The sequence below is a fragment of the Ursus americanus genome, chromosome 17, assembly GCF_024610735.1.
Source record: "Ursus americanus isolate L20-20 chromosome 17, mUrsAme1.1.p, whole genome shotgun sequence".
Taxonomy (NCBI): Eukaryota; Metazoa; Chordata; class Mammalia; order Carnivora; family Ursidae; genus Ursus; species Ursus americanus.
The window spans coordinates 56,317,431-56,325,422 of record NC_142143.1 but is presented as its reverse complement, the minus strand read 5'-3'; the positions used below and the strand labels follow the sequence as shown (position 1 = coordinate 56,325,422).

General features: G+C 44.5%; 1 non-coding gene across 1 annotated transcript; it reads left to right on the top strand.

The window, feature by feature from the left end:
* The first annotated feature begins 225 nt into the window (after positions 1 to 225).
* Positions 226 to 307, top strand: TRNAS-CGA (transfer RNA serine (anticodon CGA)). Its single transcript has one exon. It is a non-coding gene; the product is annotated as a tRNA-Ser (tRNA).
* The last annotated feature ends 7,685 nt before the right edge of the window (positions 308 to 7,992 follow it).

The following is a 7,992-nucleotide window of genomic DNA, read 5'->3' as shown; positions in this document are numbered from 1 at the left end:
GCCCTTTGAGACCCCAAACTTGTCTGGGCGGGAGGACCCCCCCTCCGGGTCACCCGGTCCACCAGCCTGTTCCTTTGAGTGGCGTAGAGGCGGGGTAAGGGGCGGAGGGCGGGGGTCACAGGGTGTGTGTGTATGGGGTCGGGGCCCGCCTCCTATTGCCACACTCCGTCCGTGGTCGCAATGCGGACCCCTTCTGTAAGCGCGCGGCCAAAGACGGTTTTGGAAGTCACGGTGGCCGAGTGGTTAAGGCGTTGGACTCGAAATCCAATGGGGTTTCCCCGCACAGGTTCGAATCCTGTTCGTGACGGCCGCTTTTTTCCCCCCTCCTTCAGGATACGTAAAGGGGACCCCCCCCTCCGCCCCGCGCACGTGTCTTTCGTGCACTTCCCTTTCTGTCTCAGAAATAGAAGCCGAGAGGTCTCACCTCTGGATTGGGAGGGACGGAGGTGATCATGAGCGGCTTACTCGTGCACAACTGGATTGGACATAACTGGCGGCCAGGACACAAGGCACTTTCCGAATTCTGTAACTTCAGGTTTGTTAGAGCTTTGGCACACGTTTGATTCTTGGGGAAGGGAATGGCAAAGGATTTGGTGGAAGAAGGGTAGGTTTTGGGAAATGTGAATGCCTGTTGTGCTATAATAGTCAAAATTAGAGTTTCCAGGAAAGGGGGCACCTCTGGATTTCATGACCTGAGTGTGATTATAATTGAGACCCAGGAAAAGGCATTTCTCTCATTTGGATTTCTTTGAGGCGGCTCATCTCGGCTCTCACTGAGCTAGGAGGAAGTAGCCTGTTGAAACGTAAACACTACACATCTAGCTGGAGTGTGGGGAGATAATCCTTTTTACTGAATGCTCATTAGGTGCCAAGTACTGTTCTAAAGTCTCCGTGTATTAACCAAGCTAGGGAATTAATTCCTTCTTTAACCTCCAACCCTCCTGTACTCACCTTATCTGGTTCTTCCTATCCCCCAATTTCTGATCACGGGGAATATGTAGGATACTTGTTGAGGATGTTCTTTTTGTATTTCATTATCTTACACAGCATCATTTTCTCCAAGAAGGATCTCCCATAGGGCAGGGCGTTCAAGAGTAATTCACAGAGCTTTCTACACGTTTCTACTTTACAGTTTCCCGCCTTTGTACCCTTACTCATGCTCTTCTGAGATCATCCCCACCACTGTCTCCTTCCCACCCCAGCACTCCCATCATTTATAACTTCCCATCCTGCACATCCTTTTATCCTTCCTCTTTGAGGCTCTTGATTACTCCAGCTGGAGTCATTCTACCACCACCACCGACTTGGTTGCATGCAAGACATCTTTGACACCCCTCTGTAAGAACTAATTAAAATAAAAGTAATATTCGGCTTCCTAAATAGATCTTAGATCTGTTCACGTTTCTCAGGGTACGTGCAGGCTAGACCAACCACTTACTGGAGTCATTAGGAAAGGAGGTTGTAAAGCATCCAATTGTAGCCGAGACCTTAAACCCTTCCGTGACTGCTTTGTGTGTCTCATGACCTGGTCCCTATTCACTCACCATTCTTTCCTACTCACTACTTTCCAACCAATGGCATTCTTTTAGTTCCTGGTATAGTATTTGTCTGTGTTCATGCTATTCTCTGCCTGAATCAATCTTTCCCATCCTCACCTTCTACTCAGCCTCCACATCAGTGTTGGTTCTCCTGGTAAGTAATCTCTAACCCCTCGTCACCCACCATACCCTAATCATGTTTTGTGAAGTCTTTCTTCCCCAGTAGAACATCAACTCATGGCACAATACAAGCCACTCGATTGAAAATTAAATAAATAAACTTTGTTGAGTAAATGGATTTTTTACAGTAGTTATGGATGCATATTTTAATCTTCACTCAGGCTGGACTATAAGCTTCTTGACAGGACTGTGTATTTTGGTTTTGTTCTGTATTTCCTTTACTAGGCCTTTATACGCAGATGTGATCGAGTATGTACTGAAAGAACAGACCCTTAACAGGCTCAGTACTGAGCTTCCTACCTACCAAGTGCCATTTTGCGCATGCTCTCAGACTTAAATGTCTGGAGAGGCAAAACCAAAACTGACCAGCAGAGGGCAACCAACAACTGTGTTGCGAAGGGAAGGCGGCACTGTGGCTTACAAAATGGAGGACCTGGACGCAAAAGCTAGCAGAGGTTGTTGGGTACTTGGAGATCCTACCTTTCGCTCTCAAATGCTTCCTTTGTAACTGTCATAGATGAGAGTCCACGGCTTCAATCCTTAATGTACAATAGATAATTTCAAATTTCTACCATCCCCACAGCCCACCGCAACTCCCCAATTCCTTTACCTTTCCTCTTCCATTCAACAAATCCTCTGTCCTCATGTATTTCCTTGGGTTTTACGATCAGGTACCCCCCAGGCATTCCTTAGTTTCTGGTTCGGTGTTTGACTTTGCTCATCTGCCCGACAGCTACCTTCACCTAGGCTTGTGATCCTACTCATTTCAGCCTCCTAAGGAAACTTCCATTAACATCCTTCCATGACATGTTCAAATTCTATCCCACTGGATCAATCCATTAAATCAGAACTAAATTACACCCTCACTTGACAATTCCAAATGATCACGTTGTTTTCTACTTCCATTTTTTTCTTTAGATTTTAAAGTAGTCTCTACACTCAACTTGGGGCTCGAATTTACAACCCCAAAATCAGGAGTCCCGTGCTCCACTAAGCCAGCCAGGAACCCCTACTTCCTTCTATTTTGAATAAAATGTATACTCTTGGCATCCAGCTTCACACTATCTTAATATCCTGTTGTAAAAACCTTTGCTATGTTTGGAACCATTGATTTCTTACTGGACTTCAGAGACACTGTACTCTCGTTTTCCTCTTAGAACATGGTTTCTCCATCTCATTTGTTTTCTCCCTCCTTCTGTGGAATTCTGCCAAAAGCTTCATTCTTTTCCCTCTTCCCAAGACAAAAATCCAAAGCCAAACTGTGGTCCTATACCTCCAGCTACCCATACATACATCACCTAAAATGCAAACAAAACTTCCCTTCCCAGAATGACATTCTTGACTCTTCCCACTTCTGTTAATGCTGTTCTTGCAATTCCATTGTTTCCAACCTTAAGAATTAATTTGGCATTCTTCTTTCTCCCATGCCCGATATTCATCAATCATTGCTTCTTCCACCACATCATCTAATTTGTTACAATGGCCTTCCAGGCGCCCCAGTTTCACCACACTGAGCTCTACAACACTGCTTTCATCATGCTCCCCTGCCCAGGGACTTCAACGCCCTATCTGATCACACACATGCTCCTCTGAGCCTAACTCACCCATTTTTAAAAATCCTTAATTCTTTCCAGCAAGATACCCCCAATCTATTCAGGCTGAGCATCTCCACGTGACAGCTTGATTCCTTCTCTCATGCAGCTCCTTCACCTTATAGCCAAGTAGCTATTGCCACCCTATACTGATCTTTTCAGCGACAAATTCTTAGATCTTAACTAAAATTCTTTTATGTGACTAAAATGCTAATGTGGGGGACATCTGGCACACAAGAACTTATTGTCCCCTTCCACGTTGCTGACTTATTCCAAATGTTAAGAGGTCTGGATCTCTGTAGTTTATCCAGTGATCATTAGAGGACTTCAACTGAAATTATCTCAACCTACACTTATCTTAGGAATGTGGTCATTGCACAAAACATTTCTGGAACTCCTTCATGGCTAGTTTATGAGCCACATTTAAATGATTCATTACTTGTCAACTGTACTCAAAACACACACACCATAATCCTAGTATCATACAAATCATTCCTTCAAAATTACTTTTATTTAAAAAAGCTGAGGCATTCGCCATCTTTATCATTCATCTATTTTTCAGATTTTGTTCCAGATTACTTCTGGAATTCCCCAAAGTCCCATTCTTAGCCTTCCTCCTATCCTTTTAGCGCTTGCATTCATTCCTAGAATTTCTTGATCACCTTTGGGCAGATAACTCCCAAAGCCACATCTTTAACCCTAACTTGTTGCTTTTAAGCTCCACATCCACGTTTCCATTTACTGGCTAAACACCTTTATGTGGGAGCATTTTTAACCCCGAAGTTCCCCACATGAGCTCATTACTTCACCCCGAAACCTGCTCCTCCTCTCCTCCTCCCTTTTCAGGTTAGTAATGACCCTGTCTTTCATTCTCAGAGACCAGAAATCTTAGCCTTTATCTGTGATTCATCTTTGGTTATGTGCCTCTTGTTATGTGCAGCGGTTAGGGACTCAGGCTCTGCAATGACTTTCTGGGTTCAAATCCCAGCTCTGATCCTTACCCATGTGAATTTTATTGCCTGCTTCCCCACACAGAAAATGGAGATGGCAATAGCGCCTTTTAATAAAATTGTTGGGAAGTCGAAATATTTGATACTTAAAATAGTGCCCGACTCACAGTAAATGCTCAACGCCTTTTCCTCACTGCCAGTATCTGAACCTGTTCAGAACTCAGTTCAGGGATTCTTCTGAGCAGCATGTCACCATTGGTAGTAGGTAGTTGACCCCTTTCCTCCTCATTGTCCCATCGTACTGAATCCTTATTAGCAATGTATTGTTCTGTATTTCCCATTCCTTGTTCAAGTGCATGTCACCTACTAAACCGCAAATTCCTTTAAAGACTTCTCAATGACTTGTGTATCTTCTATGCCTAGCACACGTGACACGGGACAGGTATGCTATACATGCTGGCTGAGTCAATCTAGTCACTTACTAAGGCCTGTCTATTTTCTTCCCTGATGTCTCTTGTCCTCCTGCTCTTTCAAGCTCTAAACCTATTGCATGAATTAGGGCAAAGCTTATTTAATATTGCCACCAGAATCATAAGCTGGAAGTTACTCCCCTTGTCAAAAACTTACTTGTAAAATTATAATCGAAGTCCAAATTCCCTGCCACGTATTCAAAGCCCCCCAGGAATTGGCCCCAGAATAATTTTCTAGTCTTATCTACGCTTATTTCCCATTATTTCCTTCATCAAATTCAATGCTCCAGATGACACTAGTCTCTTCCTTCTTCGACATATCCCTCACCTCCACTTGTTTTTATTCGTGCTATGATCTAAACCTAAAGCAGAGGCTGCAAACTGATGGCCCCTAGATTTTTGGGGGCAGCCACAAGTTATTTTTTTAAATTGAGCTAACATTTAAAATTAGGATGGCCAATGGTTCTTGAAAAATAAGATTGGGCAATGTGGGGCCCCTGTTCTTCTGTGGCAGGAGCCTCTTGAGCTGCACTGCTCGCTGCCCCCTTCTTTCAGGGCACTTAGCCAGCTTTTAAAAAACCTCTCGACAACCCTAGTGTAAATGAAGAAATCAGGCTGATGGTGGGACATCTGGACCTATCTCCTGATGTTACACAACATAAAGAACATCTCTCCTGTGATGTCTTCTATCCCCAGAACTGCCTAACTTCCATCTCTCAGATCCTAGATCTAATTCTGCTTAGTAAAAACAGGGGTAGAGGAAGTTAAGGGGCACTGTGAAGAAGCAATCAATCAAATCCAAAGACCACTCTCCAGGACAATGGGTCCAATCTCTTCAACAGATAACTGTTACAAAAAAGGTTGTTCCAGGAATCTAGATTGAGAGTATAAATGGGGCACCTGGGCAGCTCAGTCAGTTAAGCATCGAACTATTGATTTCAGCTCGGGTCATGATCTCAGGGTCCTGAGATGGAGCCCGTCAGGCTCCACGCTCAGCGAAGTCTGTTTGGGATTCTCTCTCCCACTCCCTCTGCCCCTCACCCCAACTTACGCGTGCTTTCTCTCAATAAATAAGATTTTTTTTAAATGAAAGTCTTTTTAAATTTTTGTAAAGATTTTATTTATTTATCAGAGAGAGAGAGCACAAGCAGGGGGAGAGGCAGAGGCGGCAGGCTCCCCACTGAGCAAGAAGCCTGATGCGGGACTCGATCCCAGGACTCTGGGATTATGACCCAAGCCAAAGGCAGACGCCCAACCAAATGAGCCACCCAGGTGTCCCTCAATAAATCATATCTTTTTAAGAAAGTATAAAAGTGGGGTGCCTGGGTGACTCAGTTTGTTTAGCATCTGCCTTTGGCTCAGGTCATGATCTCAGGGTCCTGGGATCGAGTCCCACATCGGGCTCTCTGCTCAGTGGGAAGCCTGCTTTTCCCTCTTCTCCCCACTTGTGCTCTCTTGCTCTCTCTCTCTCTCTCAAATAAAATCTTTTTTTTTTTTTTTAAGTATAAAAGATAGTTAAGACACATAACCTGGTGTAATGCATGCTTCCTGGACTAGATCCAGGGCTGGACAAAAGTTAGCTCTAAAAGTACTTTTCTTGGGCTCCTGGGTGGCTCAGTCAGTTAAGTGTCTGCCTTTGGCTCAGGTCATGATCTCAGGGTCCTGGGATTGAGCCCCACACTAGGCTCCCTATTCAGTGGGGAGCCTGCTTCTCCCTCTCCCTCTGCCCCTCCCCGCTTGTGCGCTCTCTCACAAATAAATAAATAAATTAAATTAATTAATTAAAAGTACTTTTCTTGAGACAAATGGAGAAATGTGAATACAGATTCATTTTAAGCATTTGTTATGGTAGCAACGTAGAAAAATGTTCTGATTCTTCAAATTAAAATACTGAAGTAAATCAAAACCACCTTCATACTTCCCCGCCCATTCTCCCAAAGTTAAAAGTCTAGAATGGGTTGGCGAACTTTCTACAGAGCCAAGCAGTCAATGTTTTAGGCTTTATGGGTCATGGTTCTGTGGAACTACTCTGCTCCGCTGCTGTAATCTAAAAGCAGCCACAGACAATACAGAAGGAAACGGGCATGGCCGCGTTCCAGGAAAACGCTGTTTGCGAAAGCGGGCGGCAGGATTCGAGCTCCAGTTTGCCAACCTCTGATCCAGAAAAGATACGTCGTCTCTGAAACAAGTCCTGCCTCGTACCCATCAGAGTCAGTGCTTTTATCTTCCCTCTGCTCACATTCTGCTTGTAGATCTGCTTACCACAATTATTACTATGTCTTATTCTATTATGTATTTATCTCCCTATGGAATAAGTTCTTTCAAAGTCGGTGCCACCGTGCTACACGACACCCATCCCCACCTGAGCTCCTTGCGGAAGATATTCAATGAATAATGTTCCCCAAAACCAAATCTACCCCAAAACAAAGATTTGGCACCACTTGTGACATTTACAAGAACGAGCAGCACGTTCTGAAAGTAATTGTGAAGGAGCTGCAAGGGAAAAAGAGCACCCCGGTGTCTCTAGATACTACATACGTACTAGATGCTACACACATCGCCTCTTCCGCTCTGCAATGTGATGTGCCCTCAGACCTTGTGCATGCGAGCATAACGGACTCAGTGGGCACAGGAATGTCCTTATGCCCTTTTGCTTTTTTTAGCCCCACTAGAGTACCTAGAGTGCTAATGGATTTACATTAAGTGCATCATAAATGATCCACAATTTAAAATATACTACTGGGGGAAAAGATTTCCTTTTTCTCATGACCGAGGGGCAGGTGGCGGCGACTGCCCACGTAAGGCTTTATCGAGATTTGACCACCAGAGCAGTGTAGTCACCCCAGGCTCCCTTCCTTGTGTTTACTTTCTTAGTTAGGAGACACTGGGCAATGGAATCCCAGATTCCAAAACAAAGGTGCTTGTGGGACAAGGGAAGGGTGCATGCGTATCTTCTGTAGAAAGGGTCCTAAAACTCCAGGAGCACTTAGGGAAGACATGGAATTTGGGGCAAAGGCAAACTCTGGAAAGAACACAGTTCAGATCACTGGCAAGAACATGTCGGCTGCTACAGAACACGGGACAGGAGGGAAGGTGGTAGGAGGGCATAAAGGGCAAAAAAGTGAGGTGCACACTCCCAGACAGACATCCTGCTAAAACAGAGGTTAGTTCTGAGACAGGGGTAGGTTATAAAGCAAGAAATAAGGGGAATCAAGGTGAGAGAAAGGCCAAAGCAGAGAAGAAAGCTTCACAAGAAAGGGAG